The following is an 18095-nucleotide window of genomic DNA, read 5'->3' as shown; positions in this document are numbered from 1 at the left end:
TAGAGAGAGTTAAAGTGATACACAAAGAGAAAAAAGTTTTCAGAACTTTTTGGAAAGACAGAAAAAACTTTTTAAACTTTTAAGAACTTTTTGAAAGTTTAGAAGTACTTTTCAGCACTTAGAAAAGAGTGAAAAGAGGAAATGCAAAACTTTTTGGCTATGTGTATATACACTGACCTTGTTTTGTATATTTTTCTCTTATGAAAAGTACAATGACAAGAGTGGTAAGTAGTCTCAAGCACTTATCCCACCACTGCACAACCAATGTAGGAGGCTGGACTGGCTTGTAGTGAGTACCAAGGGGTACTTGCACCTTGCACCAGGCCCAGTTATCCCTTATTAGTGTATAGGGTGTCTAGCAGCTTAGGCTGATAGATAATGGTAGCTTAGCAGAGCAGCTTAGGCTGAACTAGGAGACGTGTGAAGCTACTACAGTACCACTTAGTGTCATATGCACAATATCATAAGAAAACACAATACACAGTTATACTAAAAATAAAGGTACTTTATTTTTATGACAATATGCCAAAGTATCTTAGAGTGTACCCTCAGTGAGAGGATAGGAAATATACACAAGATATATATACACAATAGCAAAAATATGCAGTATAGTCTTAGAAAACAGTGCAAACAATGTATAGTTACAATAGGATGCAATGGGGAAACATAGGGATAGGGGCAACACAAACCATATACTCCAAAAGTGGAATGCGAACCACGAATGGACCCCAAACCTATGTGACCTTGTAGAGGGTCGCTGGGACTATTAGAAAATAGTGAGAGTTAGCAAAATAACCCTCCCCAAGACCCTGAAAAGTGAGTGCAAAGTGCACTAAAGTTCCCCTAAGGACAAAATAGTCGTGTTAGAGGAATAATGCAGGAAAGACACAAACCAGCAATGCAACAACTGTGGATTTCCAATCTAGGGTACCTGTGGAGCAAGGGGACCAAGTCCAAAAGTCACAAGCAAGTCGGAGATGGGCAGATACCCAGGAAATGCCAGCTGCGGGTGCAAAGAAGCTTCGACTGGACAGAAGAAGCTGAGGTTTCTGCAGGAACGAAAAGGGCTAGAGACTTCCCCTTTGGTGAACGGATCCCACTTGCCGTGGAGAGTCGTGCAGAAGTGTTTTCCTGCCGAAAGGATGCCAACAAGCCTTGCTACACGCAAATCGTGCGTTTGGCGTTTTTGGACGCTGCCGGGGCCCAGGAGGGACCAGAAGGTCGCAAGTTAGACCTGAAGAGAGAGGGGACGTCGAGCAAGACAAAGAGCCCTCGCTGAAGCAGGTAGCTCCCAGAGAAGTGCCAGAAACAGGCACTACGAGGATGCGTGAAACGGTGCTCGCCGAAGTTGCACAAAGGAGTCCCACGTCGCCGGAGACCAACTTAGAAAGTCGTGCAATGCAGGTTAGAGTACCGTGGACCCAGGCTTGGCTGTGCACAAAGGATTTCCGCCGGAAGTGCACAGGGGCCGGAGTAGCTTGCAAAGTCGCGGTTCCCAGCAATGCAGCCCAGCGAGGTGAGGCAAGGACTTACCTCCACCAAACTTGGGCTGAAGAGTCACTGGACTGTGGGGGTCACTTGGTCAGCATCGCTGGATTCGAGGGACCTCGCTCGTCGTGCTGATAGGAGACCCAAGGGACCGGTAATGCAGCTTTTTGGTGCCTGCGGTTGCAGGGGGAAGATTCCGTCGACCCACGGGAGATTTCTTCGGAGCTTCTGGTGCAGAGAGGAGGCAGACTACCCCCACAGCATGCACAAGCAGGAAAACAGTCGAGAAGGCGGCAGGATCAGTGTTACAGAGTTGCAGTAGTCGTCTTTGCTACTATGTTGCAGGTTTGCAGGCTTCCAGCGCGGTCAGCGGTCGATTCCTTATCAGAAGGTGAAGAGGGAGATGCAGAGGAACTCGGCTGAGCTCATGCATTCGTTATCTAAAGTTTCCCCAGAGACAGAGACCCTAAATAGCCAGAAAAGAGGGTTTGGCTACCTAGGAGAGAGGAAAGGCTACTAACACCTGAAGGAGCCTATCAGCAGGAGTCTCTGACGTCACCTGGTGGCACTGGCCACTCAGAGCAGTCCAGTGTGCCAGCAGCACCTCTGTTTCCAAGATGGCAGAGGTCTGGAGCACACTGGAGGAGCTCTGGACACCTCCCAGGGGAGGTGCAGGTCAGGGGAGTGGTCACTCCCCTTTCCTTTGTCCAGTTTCGCGCCAGAGCAGGGGCTAAGGGGTCCCTGAACCGGTGTAGACTGGCTTATGCAGAATTGGGCACATCTGTGCCCAACAAAGCATTTCCAGATGCTGGGGGAGGCTACTCCTCCCCTGCCTTCACACCATTTTCCAAAGGGAGAGGGTGTCACACCCTCTCTCAGAGGAAGTTCTTTGTTCTGCCATCCTGGGCCAGGCCTGGCTGGACCCCAGGAGGGCAGCTGCCTGTCTGAGGGGTTGGCAGCAGCAGCAGCTGCAGAGAAACCCCTGGAAGGGCAGTCTGGCAGTACCAGGGTCTGTGCTACAGACCACTGGGATCATGGAATTGTACCAAAAATGCCAGGATGGCATAGAGGGGGCAATTCCATGATCATAGACATGTTACATGGCCATATTCGGAGTTACCATGGTGAAGCTACATATAGGTAGTGACCTATATGTAGTGCACGCGTGTAATGGTGTCCCCGCACTCACAAAGTTCAGTGAATTGGCTCTGAACAATGTGGGGGCACCTTGGCTAGTGCCAGGGTGCCCTCACACTAAGTAACTTTGCACCTAACCTTTACCAGGTAAAGGTTAGACATATAGGTGACTTATAAGTTACTTAAGTGCAGTGTAAAATGGCTGTGAAATAACGTGGACGTTATTTCACTCAGGCTGCAGTGGCAGGCCTGTGTAAGAATTGTCAGAGCTCCCTATGGGTGGCAAAAGAAATGCTGCAGCCCATAGGGATCTCCTGGAACCCCAATACCCTGGGTACCTCAGTACCATATACTAGGGAATTATAAGGGTGTTCCAGTAAGCCAATGTAAATTGGTAAAAATGGTCACTAGCCTGTTAGTGACAATTTGGAAAGAAATGAGAGAGCATAACCACTGAGGTTCTGATTAGCAGAGCCTCAGTGAGACAGTTAGTCACTACACAGGTAACACATTCAGGCACACTTATGAGCACTGGGGCCCTGGGTTACCAGGGTCCCAGTGACACATACAACTAAAACAACATATATACAGTGAAAAATGGGGGTAACATGCCAGGCAAGATGGTACTTTCCTACATGCAGTTGCTGCAGGTGACACCATTTGCACATGCATGTGATCAATTGCTCCCAAAACATGGGGGAAATCAGCTCTTTCATAGAACCTGTGCTTCATGTTAAATTATTCTAGACTGATTTTTTAAAAAGGTAAGTATTGTGGAGTAATTGTGATGATTGCATCCAGGACAGATGGCAGCGGTGGGATAAGTACTTGTAACTGCTTCACCACTTTGTCATTGGTGCTTTTCATAAGAAAAACATATTCCAAATACTTATAAATATAAACAGTTAACCTGTTCAGTTTAACTCTCTTTCTAAAAACGTTCTAAAAAGTTTTCAAAAGTTTTGAAAAATGTGAAGTTTTCCTCTTTTCTTTAAAAGTTTCTCAAAAAAATATTTTCTCTCTATCTTAAACTCTTTCTTACAACTATGTCTGCAGTAGAGCTCACTCGGTTGGAATCTGGCCTGGCTTACAGTGGGTACCTGATGGTACTTACAGCTTGTGCCAGGTCCAGTTATCCCTTATAAGTAGATTAGTAGTGTTCTAGCAGCTTATGCTGATAGAGGTAGCTATAGCAGAGCAGCTTAGGCTGAACTAGGAGACATGCAAAGCTCCTACTATACCACTTATACCATATAGCACTATCTCATATGAAAGACAATACTCAGAGTTACTAAAAATAAAGGTACTTTATTTTAGTGACAATGTGCCAAAAATATCTCAGAGGATATACTCCCTTAGGAGGTAAGTAAAATACACAAAATATACACACACACCAAAATTAGGTAAGTAAACAGTTCGAAAAGTAGTGCAAACTCGGTAGAATTCAATAGGATGCAATAGGCCTAGAGGCAACACAAACCATGTACTAAGAAAGTGGGATGCGAACCACTTAGGGACCCCAGGCCTAGTGTAGTGTGTAGAGAGTCACTGGGAGTGTAAGAAAACACTAAGGGTGTCCAAGATACCCCACCCCAAGACCTGAAAAGTAGGAGTAAAGTTACCCTACTTCCCCAGAAACACACTAAACTCGTGATAGGAGATTCTGCAAAGACCACAACTGACTGCAGAGCACTGAAGACTGATTCCTGGACCTGAGGACCTGGAAAGGAAGGGGACCAAATCCAAGAGTCATGAAAGTGGCCAGGGGGGCAGAAGCCCACTAAACTCCGGGTGGAAGAAGCTGATGATTCTGCAAAAACGGAAGATGCCAAGAACTTTTTCCTTTCCACAGAAGATGTCCCATGGCGTGCTGAAGGATGCAGAATTGTTTCCACGCAGAAAGACCACAAACAGCTACAAAGTTTGCGTTTGAAGAAAAAGGGTGCTGCCCGGGCCCAGGAAGGAGTAGGAGGTCACCACTTGGACGAGGAGACAGAGGGGACCCTCTGCAACCTAGAGAGGCCTCACACAATGAGTCAGCACCTGCAGAAGTACTTGAACATGGGTTCAAGAAAACTTAGCATGGCAGTCATTGCAACACTACAAAAGAGGTGAGGGAAGGACTTACCTCCACCAAATTTGGACAGTTGGACCACTGGACAGTCTGGGTCACTTGAGTCCACCACCTGTGTTTCAGGGGCCATGCTCGTCAGAGTACCGGTGACGCTGAAGTTTGGTGCCTGCTGGAGCAGGGGGAAGATTCCGTCAACCAACGGGAGGTTTCTTCTTGGCTTCCAGTGCAGGGTGAAGTCAGACAGCCCCCAGAGCATGCACCACCAGGAAACAATCGAGAAACCAGGCAGGATTAGGTGCTACAATGTCGCTGGTAGTCTTCTTGCTACTTTGTTGCAGTTTTGCAGGCGTCCTGGAGCAGTCAGCAGTCGATCCTTGGCAGAAGTTGAAGAGGGAGATGCAGAGGAACTCTGATGAATTCTTGCACTTCATTATCTGAGGAAAAGCCCACTGGAGAGACCCTAAATAGCCCTCAGAGGAGGATTGGCCACCTAGTGAGGTAAGCACCTATCAGGAGGGGTCTCTGACGTCACCTGCTGGCACTGGCCACTCAGAGGCCTCCCTTGTGCCCTCACACCTCTGGATTCAAGATGGCAGAGGTCTGGTACACACTGGAGGAGCTCTGAGCACCACCCCTGGGGTGGTGATTGTAGGAGGCTGGACTGGCTTGTAGTGAGTACCAAGGGGAACTTACACCTTGCACCAGGCCCAGGTATCCCTTATTAGTGTATAGGGGTGTCTAGCAGCTTAGGCTGATAGAAAAGGTAGCTTAGCAGAGCAGGTTAGGCTGAACTAGGAGACGAGTGAAGCTCCTACAGTACCACCAGTGTCACTTGCACAATATCATAAGAAAACACAATACACAGATATACTAAAAATAAAGGTACTTTATTTTTATGACAATATGCCAAAGTATCTCAGAGAGTACCCTCAGTATGAGGATAGCAAATTATACACAAGATATATGTACACAATACCAAAATATGCAGTAATAGCAATAGAAAACAGTGCAAACAATGTATAGTCACAATAGAATGCAATAGGGGCACATAGGGATAGGGGCAACACAAACCATATACTCTAGAAGTGGAATGCGAACCACAAATGGACCCCAAACCTATGTGACCTTGTAGAGGGTCGCTGGGACTGTCAGAAAACAGTGAGGGTTAGAAAAATAGCCCACCCCAAGACCCTGAAAAGTGAGTGCAAAGTGCACTGAAGTTCCCCAAAGAGCACAGAAGTCGTGATAGGGGAATTCTGCAGGAAAGACTGACACCAGCAATGCAACAACGATGGATTTCCAGACGAGAGTACCTGTGGAACAAGGGGACCAAGTCCAAAAGTCACGATCAAGTCGGGAGTGGGCAGATGCCCAGGAAATGCCAGCTGTGGGTGCAAAGGAGCTGCCACTGGATGGTAGAAGCTGAGGATTCTGCAAGAACGACAAGGGCTAGAAACTTCCCCTTTGGAGGATCGATGTCCCACATCGTGAAGAGTTGTGCAGAAGTGTTTTTCTGAAGAAAGAATGCAAACAAACCTTGCTAGCTGCAAAGATCGCTGTTAGGGTTTTTGGATGCTGCTGTTGCCCAGGAGGGATCAGGATGTCGCCAATTGCGTGAGGAGACAGAGGGGGCGTCCAGCAAGAGAAGGAGCCCACTCAGAAGCAAGCACCACCCGGAGAAATGCCAGAACAGGCACTACGAAGTGGAGTGAAACGGTGCTCACCCGAAGTTGCACAAGAGAGTCCCACGCCGCCGGAGGACTACTCAGGAGGTCGTGCAAGGCAGGTTAGAGCGCTGTGGACCCAGGCTTGGCTGTGCACAAAGGAAATCCTGGAAAAGTGCACAGGAGCCGGAGTAGCTGCAAAAGACGCTGTTCTTAGCAATGCAGTCTGGCGTGGAAAGGCAAGGACTTACCTCCACCAAACTTGGACTGAAGAGTCACTGGACTGTGGGAGTCACTTGGACAGAGTTGCTGGATTCGAGGGACCTCGCTCGTCGTGCAGAGAGGAGACCCAGGGGACAGGTGATGCAGTTCTTTGGTGCCTGCGGTAGCAGGGGGAAGATTCCGTCGACCCACGGGAGATTTCTTCTGAGCTTCTAGTGCAGAGAGGAAGCAGAATACCCCCACAGCATGCACCACCAGGAAAACAGTCGAGAAGGCGGCAGGATCAGCGTTACAAGGTCGCAGTAGTCGTCTTTGCTACTTTGTTGCAGTTTTGCAGGCTTCCAGCGCGGTCAGCAGTCGATTCCTTGGCAGAAGGTGAAGAGAGAGATGCAGAGGAACTCTGATGAGCTCTTGCATTCGTTATCTAAGGAATTCCCAGAGACAGAGATCCTAAATAGCCAGAAAGGAGGGTTTGGCTACTTAGGAGAGAGGATAAGCTAGCAACACCTGAAGGAGCCTATCAGAAGGAGTCTCTGACGTCACCTGGTGGCACTGGCCACTCAGAGCAGTCCAGTGTGCCAGCAGCACCTCTGTTTCCAAGATGGCAGAGGTCTGGAGCACACTGGAGGAGCTCTGGGCACCTCCCAGGGGAGGTGCAGGTCAGGGGAGTGGTCACTCCCCTTTCCTTTGTCCAGTTTCGCGCCAGAGCAGGGCTGAGGGGTCCCTGAACCGGTGTAGACTGGCTTATGCAGAAATGGGCACCATCTGTGCCCATGAAAGCATTTCCAGAGGCTGGGGGAGGCTACTCCTCCCCTGCCTTCACACCTTTTTCCAAAGGGAGAGGGTGTATCACCCTCTCTCTGAGGAAGTCCTTTGTTCTGCCTTCCTGGGCCAAGCCTGGCTGGACCCCAGGAGGGCAGAAACCTGTCTGAGGGGTTGGCAGCAGCAGCAGCTGCAGTGAAACCCCGGGAAAGGCAGTTTTGCAGTACCCGGGTCTGTGCTAGAGACCCGTGGGATCATGGAATTGTGCCAACAATGCCAGGATGGCATAGAGGGGTTAATTCCATGATCTTAGACATGTTACATGGCCATATTCGGAGTTACCATTGTGAAGCTATACATAGGTAGTGACCTATGTATAGTGCACGCATGTAATGGTGTCCCCGTACTCACAAAGTCCTAGGAATTTGCCCTGAACAATGTGGGAGCACCTTGGCTAGTGCCAGGGTGCCCACACACTAAGGGCCATATTTATACTTTTTGACGCACAACTGCGCCAACGCAGTTGTGTGTCAAAAAAGTTAACGCCGGCTAACGCCATTCTGAAGCGCCATGCGGGCGCCGTATTTATTCAATGACGTTATCCGGCGTTAGCCGGCACTGCGGAGTGGTGTGCGCCAAAAAAAACGACACACACCAGGCAGCGCCGGCGAAGGGGAAAATGGAGTTTGGGCGTCAGAAAATGGGGCAAGTCAGGCTGAGGCAAAATTATCGCCTAAACCCGATGTGCGCCATTTTTTTTTGGCTCCCAACCCCCACTGAAATGACTCCTGTCTTAGCAAAGACAGGAGTCATGCCCCCTTGCCCAATGGCCATGCCCAGGGGACTTATGTCCCCTGGGCATGGTCATTGGGCATAGTGGCATGTAGGGGGGCACAAATCAGGCCCCCCTATGCCAAAAAAAAAAAAAAAAAATTACTTACCTGAACTTACCTTAATGTCCCTGGGGTGGGTCCCTCCATCCTTGGGCGTCCTCCTGGGGTGGGTAAGGGTGGCAGGGGGTGTCCCTGGGGGCATGGGAGGGAACCTGTGGGCTCATTCCGAGCCCACAGGTCCCTTAACGCCTGCCCTGAGCAGGCGTTAAAAAATGACACTAACGCGGGTAGACGTCATTTTTTTTGACCCGCCCACTCCCGTGCGCCATTTTTGCACGGGAGTGTAAATACGGCGCACAGGCCTGGGAGTCATTTTTTAGACGGGAACGCCTACCTTGCATCTCATTAACGCAAGGTAGGTGTCCACGCTAAAAAATGACGCAAACTCCATGAACTTTGGCGCTAGACACATCTAACGCCAAAGTATAAATATGGAGTTAGTTTTGCGTCGAATTTGCGTAAAAAAAAACAACGCAAATTTGGCGCAAACGGAGTATAAATATGCCCCTGAGTAACTTAGCACCCAACCTTTACTAGGTAAAGGTTAGACATATAGGTGACTTATAAGTTACCTAAGTGCAGTGGTAAATCGCTGTGAAATAACGTGGACGTTATTTCACTCAGGCTGCAGTGGCAGGCCTGTGTAAGAATTGTCAGAGCTCCCTATGGGTGGCAAAAGAAATGCTGCAGCCCATAGGGATCTCCTGGAACCCCAATACCCTGGGTACCTCAGTACCATATACTAGGGAATTATAAGGGTGTTCCAGTATGCCAATGTGAATTGGTGAAATTGGTCACTAGCCTGTTAGTGACAATTTGGAAAGAAATGAGAGAGCATAACCACTGAGGTTCTGGATAGCAGAGCCTCAGTGAGACAGTTAGTCATAACACAGTTAACACATACAGGGCACACTTATGAGCACTGGGGCCCTGGCTGGCAGGGTCCCAGTGACACATACAACTAAAACAACATATATACAGTGAAATATGGGGGTAACATGCCAGGCAAGATGTTACTTTCCTTCAGTGATGGACAGGGAAGTGGTCACTCCCCTTTCCTCTGTCCAGTTTCACCCCAGAGCAGGGACTGGGGGTTCCCTGAACCGGTGTAGACTGGTTTATGCAAGGAGGGCACCATCTGTGCCCTTCAAAGCATTTCCAGAGGCTGGGGGAGCTTACTCCTCCCCAGCCCTTATCACCTATTTATAAAGGGAGAGGGTGTAACACCCTCTCTCAGAGGAAATTCTTTGTTCTTCCTTCCTGGGACTGGGCTGCCCGAACCCCAGGAGGGCAGAAGCCATCTGTGGGTTGGCAGCAGCGGTAGCTGCAGAAAAAACAACAGACAGCTGGTTTGGCAGTACCCGGGGTACATGGTGGAGCCCCCGGGATGCATGGGAGTGGCACCCCAATACCAGATTTGGCATGGGGGACAATTCCATGATCTTAGACATGTTACATGGCCATATTCGGAGTTACCATTGTGAAGCTACATATAGGTATTGACCTATATGTAGTGTCCCGCACTCACAAAGTCCGGGGAAATTGCCCTGAACTATGTGGGGGCACCTTGGCTAGTGCCAGGGTGCCCTCACACTTAGTAACTTTGCACCTAACCTTCACCAAGTGAGTGTTAGACATATAGGTGACTTATAAGTTACTTAAGTGCAGTGAAAATGGTTGTGAAATAGTGTTTGCACTATTTCACGCAGGCTGCAGTGGCAGTCCTGTGAAAGGGTTTGTCTGAGCTCCTTATGGGTGGCAGAAGAAATGCTGCAGCCCATAAGGATCTCCTGCAACCCCAATGCCCTGCGTACCTAGGTACCATATACTAGGGATTTATAAGGGGGGGTCCAGTGTGCCAATTGAAATTGGTAAATGAAGTCACTAGCCTATAGTGACACATTTAAAAGCAGAGAGAGCATAAGCCCTGAGGTTCTTGTCAGCAGACCCTCAGTGACACAGTTAAGCACTACTGACAACACACACATTAGCCCATAAAACATGAGCACTGGGTTCCTGGCTAGCAGGATCCCATTGAGACATGCAAAACACATTGACATATAGGGTTTTCACTATGAGCACTGGGGTCCTGGATAGCAGTATCCCAGTGACACAGTAAAAAGAAACTGACACACACTCACAAACAGGCCAAAAGTGGAGGTAAGCATGCTAGAAAGAGGTTACTTTCTCACATAACCCCCCACCCCAAATGAAAGACAATAAGGCTAACCTTTGCCAGTTGAGACTTTATTGTCTAAGTGGAGAGTAGATCTGCAATAGAGTAGTTATTCCCTTTATCATCCAATGTATTGATCCTTCCCTGTGGGGATGTAAACCACCGTGTTTGGAGATTTTTACCTAACTAACAGAGGGGGTGTAAATTCTCAGAGTTTCTATTATTATCTTTTAAAGTTGGGCAGTGGGATTGGTCCACGGGCCTATGTCAAATGAAAAGAATGCTAGACAGGGATGCTGTCTCAGTAAAGCCATTGCTGGGCAAAAACGTTTTCCATTTGGCTGTAAGAGTGAACATGGTTGTTGTTTTTCTTTAGTTGGAGCAGGACAGGGCTGCTGTCCCATAACTTCCACACTAGGGCAGGGCTGCAGTCCTAAGGCCCGTATTTATACTCCGTTTGTGCCGAATTTGCGTCGTTTTTTTCGACGCAAATTCGACGCAAAACTAACTCCATATTTATACTTTGGCGTTAGACGCGTCTAGTGCCAAAGTTCACGGAGTTAGCGTAATTTTTTTGCGTGAACACCTTCCTTGCGTTAATGAGATGCCTAAGGCCCGTATTTATACTTTTTGACGCTAAACTGCGCTAACGCAGTTTAGCGTAAAAAAAATTAGCGCCGGCTAACGCCATTCTGAAGCGCCATGCGGGCGCCGTATTTATTGAATGGCGTTAGCCGGCGTTAGCCGATCGGCGCTGCCTGGTGTGCGTGAAAAAAAATGACGTACACCAGGCAGCGCCGGCGTAGGGGAAAATGGCGTTTGGGCGTCCAAAAATGGGGCAAGTCAGGTTGAGGCAAAAAAATCGCCTCAACCCGATTTGCGCCATTTTTTTACGACGCCCAGGCGCCATTAACATGACTCCTGTCTTAGTAAAGACAGGAGTCATGCCCCCTTGCCCAATCGCCATGCCCAGGGGACTTCTGTCCCCTGGGCATGGTCATTGGGCATAGTGGCATGTAGGGGGGCACTAATCAGGCCCCCCTATGCCAAAAAAATAAATAAATAATTATACTTACCTGAACTTACCTTAATGTCCCTGGGGTGGCTTCCTCCATCCTTGGGTGTCCTCCTGGGGTGGGCCAGGGTGGCAGGGGGTGTCCCTGGGGGCAGGGGAGGGCACCTCTGGGCTCATTCTGAGCCCACAGGTCCCTTAACGCCTGCCCTGACCCAGGCATTAAAAAGAGGCGCAAATGCGGGTTTTTTTGACCCGGCCACTCCCGGGCGTCATTTTTGCCCGGGAGTATAAATCCGACGCATATGCATCGGAGTCATTTTTTTAGACGGGAACGCCTACCTTGCATCTCATTAACTCAAGGAAGGTGTTCACGCCAAAAAATTACGCTAACTCCATGAACTTTGGTGCTAGACGCATCTAACGCCAAAGTATAAATATGGAGTTAGTTTTGCGTCGAATTTGCGTAGAAAAAAACGACGCAAATTCGGCGCAAACGGAGTATAAATACAGGCCTAAGTGTTTAGAGGTAGTGCAGGACTGCTGCACTAAAGTTTCTCTGGGAGGGCTAGAGGGTTTCTCCATATTCACTAAAAGGGTACAATTTTGCACATCTGGATTAGTAGTTCCACAGAGAGGTTCTGTTACCTCTGGGAGTATAGCTGTGGTAGCTGAGGGTCCTTTGGTACAGGTTCCACCCCAGGAGAGGTTTCTCCCACCACAGAAATGGTATCCTTAGTGGCAGGGTGGGGAAGGGATACTTTGATACCCTTTGTACCTGTTGGTGGAGAGGGATCCTGAAATTTCAGGTCTTTTTCTCTCCTTTGCTTTTTCATTTCACCAGAAATGAGAGGAAGCAATTCCTCAGGGATACCCAGTATGGATGCATGGGTCCTAAACTCTACCTCAGCCCAACCTGAGGCCTCTAGATCATTCCCTAAGAGACAATCTACAGGTAAACTAGGTGACACCACCACCTGCTTAGGGCCAGTAACTCCACCCCAACTAAGTTGAACTACAGCTAAGGGGAGAGACTAAGTGGAGTTATTGACATCAGTAACTTGGTACTTTTGTCCAAGGAGATGTTGTGCAGGTCGCACCACGTTTTCAGTCACCAAAGTGATAGTGGCACCTGTGTCCCTGTAGGCCGGGGCCTCAACATCATTTATTAAGATTGAAATCCTGTACTTATCCATGTGATGGGGACAAGCAGCCAATGTGGCAAGGCCAGTGCCTCTAGGTGTGACAGAAACTGTCTTGGGACTGTCTACCCCAGTTTTTATTATGGTCCCAAAAGTGAACTGTAGGAGGCTGGACTGGCTTGTAGTGAGTACCAAGGGGTACTTGCACCTTGCACCAGGCCCTGTTATCCCTTATTAGTGTATAGGGTGTCTAGCAGCTTAGGCTGATAGATAATGGTAGCTTAGCAGAGCAGCTTAGGCTGAACTAGGAGACGTGTGAAGCTACTACAGTACCACTTAGTGTCATATGCACAATATCATAAGAAAACACAATACACAGTTATACTAAAAATAAAGGTACTTTATTTTTATGACAATATGCCAAAGTATCTTAGAGTGTACCCTCAGTGAGAGGATAGGAAATATACACAAGATATATATACACAATAACAAAAATATGCAGTATAGTCTTAGAAAACAGTGCAAACAATGTATAGTTACAATAGGATGCAATGGGGAAACATAGGGAAAGGGGCAACACAAACCATATACTCCAAAAGTGGAATGCGAACCACGAATGGACCCCAAACCTATGTGACCTTGTAGAGGGTCGCTGGGACTATTAGAAAATAGTGAGAGTTAGAAAAATAACCCTCCCCAAGACCCTGAAAAGTGAGTGCAAAGTGCACTAAAGTTCCCCTAAGGACAAAGAAGTCGTGTTAGAGGAATAATGCAGGAAAGACACAAACCAGCAATGCAACAACTGTGGATTTCCAATCTAGGGTACCTGTGGAACAAGGGGACCAAGTCCAAAAGTCACAAGCAAGTCGGAGATGGGCAGATGCCCAGGAAATGCCAGCTGCGGGTGCAAAGAAGCTTCTACTGGACAGAAGAAGCTGAGGTTTCTGCAGGAACGAAAAGGGCTAGAGACTTCCCCTTTGGTGGACGGATCCCTCTTGCCGTGGAAAGTCGTGCAGAAGTGTTTCCCGCCGAAAGATCGCTAACAAGCCTTGCTAGCTGCAAATCGTGCGGTTAGCGTTTTTGGACGCTGCTGAGGCCCAGGAGGGACCAGGAGGTCGCAAATTGGACCAGCAGAGAGAAGGGACGTCAAGCAAGACAAGGAGCCCTCTTTGAAGCCGGTAGCACCCGGAAAAGTGCCAGAAACAGGCACTACAAGGATGCGTGAAACGGTGCTCGCCGAAGTTACACAAAGGAGTCCCACATCGCCGGAGACCAACTTAGAAAGTCGTGCAATGCAGGTTAGAGTGCCGTGGACTGGCTGTGCACAAAGGATTTCCGCCGGAAGTGCACAGGGGCCGGAGTAGCTGCAAAGTCGCGGTTCCCAGCAATGCAGCCCAGCGAGGTGAGGCAAGGACTTACCTCCACCAAACTTGGACTGAAGAGTCACTGGACTGTGGGGGTCACTTGGACAGAGTCGCTGGATTCGAGGGACCTCGCTCGTCGTGCTGAGAGGAGACCCAAGGGACCGGTAATGCAGCTTTTTGGTGCCTGCGGTTGCAGGGGGAAGATTCCGTCGACCCACGGGAGATTTCTTCGGAGCTTCTGGTGCAGAGAGGAGGCAGACTACCCCCACAGCATGCACAAGCAGGAAAACAGTCGAGAAGGCGGCAGGATCAGCGTTACAGAGTTGCAGTAGTCGTCTTTGCTACTATGTTGCAGGTTTGCAGGCTTCCAGCGCGGTCAGCAGTCGATTCCTTATCAGAAGGTGAAGAGAGAGATGCAGAGGAACTCGGCTGAGCTCATGCATTCGTTATCTAAAGTTTCCCCAGAGACAGAGACCCTAAATAGCCAGAAAAGAGGGTTTGGCTACCTAGGAGAGAGGATAGGCTAGCAACACCTGAAGGAGCCTATCACAAGGAGTCTCTGACGTCACCTGGTGGCACTGGCCACTCAGAGCAGTCCAGTGTGCCAGCAGCACCTCTGTTTCCAAGATGGCAGAGGTCTGGAGCACACTGGAGGAGCTCTGGACACCTCCCAGGGGAGGTGCAGGTCAGGGGAGTGGTCACTCCCCTTTCCTTTGTCCAGTTTCGCGCCAGAGCAGGGCTAAGGGGTCCCCTGAACCGGTGTAGACTGGCTTATGCAGAATTGGGCACATCTGTGCCCAACAAAGCATTTCCAGAGTCTGGGGGAGGCTACTCCTCCCCTGCCTTCATACCATTTTCCAAAGGGAGAGGGTGTCACACCCTCTCTCAGAGGAAGTTCTTTGTTCTGCCATCCTGGGCCAGGCCTGGCTGGACCCCAGGAGGGAAGATGCCTGTCTGAGGGGTTGGCAGCAGCAGCAGCTGCAGTGAAACCCCAGGAAGGGCAGTTTGGCAGTACCAGGGTCTGTGCTACAGACCACTGGGATCATGGAATTGTGCCAACTATGCCAGGATGGCATAGAGGGGGCCATTCCGTGATCATAGACATGTTACATGGCCATATTCGGAGTTACCATTGTGAAGCTACATATAGGTAGTGACCTATATGTAGTGCACGCGTGTAATGGTGTCCCCGCACTCACAAAGTTCAGGGAATTGGCTCTGAACAATGTGGGGGCACCTTGGCTAGTGCCAGGGTGCCCTCACACTAAGTAACTTTGCACCTAACCTTTACCAGGTAAAGGTTAGACATATAGGTGACTTATAAGTTACTTAAGTGCAGTGTAAAATGGCTGTGAAATAACGTGGACGTTATTTCACTCAGGCTGCAGTGGCAGGCCTGTGTAAGAATTGTCAGAGCTCCCTATGGGTGGCAACAGAAATGCTGCAGCCCATAGGGATCTCCTGGAACCCCAATACCCTGGGTACCTCAGTACCATATACTAGGGAATTATAAGGGTGTTCCAGTAAGCCAATGTAAATTGGTAAAAATGATCACTAGCCTGTTAGTGACAATTTGGAAAGAAATGAGAGAGCATAACCACTGAGGTTCTGATTAGCAGAGCCTCAGTGAGACAGTTAGTCACTACACAGATAACACATTCAGGCATACTTATGAGCACTGGGGTCCTGGGTTACCAGGGTCCCAGTGACACATACAACTAAAACAACATATATACAGTGAAATATTGGGGTAACATGCCAGGCAAGATGGTACTTTCCTACATGAACCCAACTACACCTTTAGTTTGACTATTATCAGTAGTCCCACCACTATTACCACTACTGCCAGGAGCACTAGAGTCTGATGTTTTAGTGGTGGTAGGCTCAGGGGCTTTACCTGGGCAGGACTTATCTCCTAGCCAATGGCCTTTACCTCTGCACACATAGCACCAAGGCTTTTTCTGATTGCGTGAAGAGTGAGAAGAAGATGAAGAAGTTTTATCCCCACCCCAGAGGAGTGTTTTTGACCTGAAGAATGATCTTTGTGCTTACTTTTATCCCCATGCCTGTCCTGAGATTTTTCACCATCTTTCTTTTTTAGGTCGAGCGTTAGCGTTCAACGTGTAGATATTGACATCAGTGTGAGAAGGTAGCCTCTTTCTAGCCTTGTTACCCCCACTTTTGGCCTGTTTGTGAGTGTATGTCAGGGTGTTTGTCACTGTTTTCACTGTCTCACTGGGATCCTGATAGCCAGGCCTCAGTGCTCATAGTGAAAACACTATGTTTTCAGTATGGTTGTTATGTGTCACTGGGATCCTGCTGGTCAGGACCCCAGTGCTCATAGGTTTGTGGCCTATATGTATGTGTCACTGGGACCCTGTCACACAGGGCCCCAGTGCTCATAGGTGTGCATGTATATGTTCCCTGTGTGGTGCCTAACTGTCTCACTGAGGCTCTGCTAACCAGAACCTCAGTGGTTATGCTCTCTCATTACTTTCAAATTGTCACTAACAGGCTAGTGACCAATTTTACCAATTTACATTGGCTTACTGGAACACCCTTATAATTCCCTAGTATATGGTACTGAGGTACCCAGGGTATTGGGGTTCCAGGAGATCCCTATGGGCTGCAGCATTTCTTTTGCCACCCATAGGGAGCTCTGACAATTCTTACACAGGCCTGCCACTGCAGCCTGAGTGAAATAACGTCCACGTTATTTCACAGCCATTTTACACTGCACTTAAGTAACTTATAAGTCACCTATATGTCTAACCTTTACCTGGTAAAGATTAGGTGCAAAGTTACTTAGTGTGAGGGCACCCTGGCACTAGCCAAGGTGCCCCCACATTGTTCAGAGCCAATTCACTGAACTTTGTGAGTGCGGGGACACCATTACACGCGTGCACTACATATAGGTCACTACCTATATGTAGCTTCACCATGGTAACTCCGAATATGGCCATGTAACATGTCTATGATCATGGAATTGCCCCCTCTATGCCATCCTGGCATTGTTGGTACAATTCCATGATCCTAGTGGTCTGTAGCACAGACCCTGGTACTGCCAGACTGCCCTTCCTGGGGTTTCACTGCAGCTGCTGCTGCTACCAACCCCTCAGACAGGCAGCTGCCCTCCTGGGGTCCAGCCAGGCCTGGCCCAGGATGGCAGAACAAAGAACTTCCTCTGAGAGAGGGTGTGACACCCTCTCCCTTTGGAAAATGGTGTGAAGGCAGGGGAGGAGTAGCCTCCCCCAGCCTCTGGAAATGCTTTGTTGGGCACAGATGTGCCCAATTCTGCATAAGCCAGTCTACACCGGTTCAGGGACCCCTTAGCCCCTGCTCTGGCGCGAAACTGGACAAAGGAAAGGGGAGTGACCACTCCCCTGACCTGCACCTCCCCTGGGAGGTGTCCAGAGCTCCTCCAGTGTGCTCCAGACCTCTGCCATCTTGGAAACAGAGGTGCTGCTGGCACACTGGACTGCTCTGAGTGGCCAGTGCCACCAGGTGACGTCAGAGACTCCTTGTGATAGGCTCCTTCAGGTGTTAGTAGCCTTTCCTCTCTCCTAGGTAGCCAAACCCTCTTTTCTGGCTATTTAGGGTCTCTGTCTCTGGGGAAACTTCAGATAACGAATGCATGAGCTCAGCCGAGTTCCTCTGCATCTCCCTCTTCACCTTCTGATAAGGAATCGACCGCTGACCGCGCTGGAAGCCTGCAAACCTGCAACATAGTAGCAAAGACGACTACTGCAACTCTGTAACGCTGATCCTGCCGCCTTCTCGACTGTTTTCCTGCTTGTGCATGCTGTGGGGGTAGTCTGCCTCCTCTCTGCACCAGAAGCTCCGAAGAAATCTCCCGTGGGTCGACGGAATCTTCCCCCTGCAACCGCAGGCACCAAAAAGCTGCATTACCGGTCCCTTGGGTCTCCTCTCAGCACGACGAGCGAGGTCCCTCGAATCCAGCGACACCGTCCAAGTGACTGCCACAGTCCAGTGACTCTTCAGCCCAAGTTTGGTGGAGGTAAGTCCTTGCCTCACCTCGCTGGGCTGCATTGCTGGGAACCGCGACTTTGCAAGCTTCTCCGGCCCCTGTGCACTTCCGGCGGAAATCCTGTGTGCACAGCCAAGCCTGGGTCCACGGCACTCTAACCTGCATTGCACGAC

This window comes from Pleurodeles waltl, chromosome 4_1 (assembly GCF_031143425.1).
Source record: "Pleurodeles waltl isolate 20211129_DDA chromosome 4_1, aPleWal1.hap1.20221129, whole genome shotgun sequence".
NCBI lineage: Eukaryota > Metazoa > Chordata > Amphibia > Caudata > Salamandridae > Pleurodeles > Pleurodeles waltl.
Note: the sequence above shows the minus strand (reverse complement) of the source record.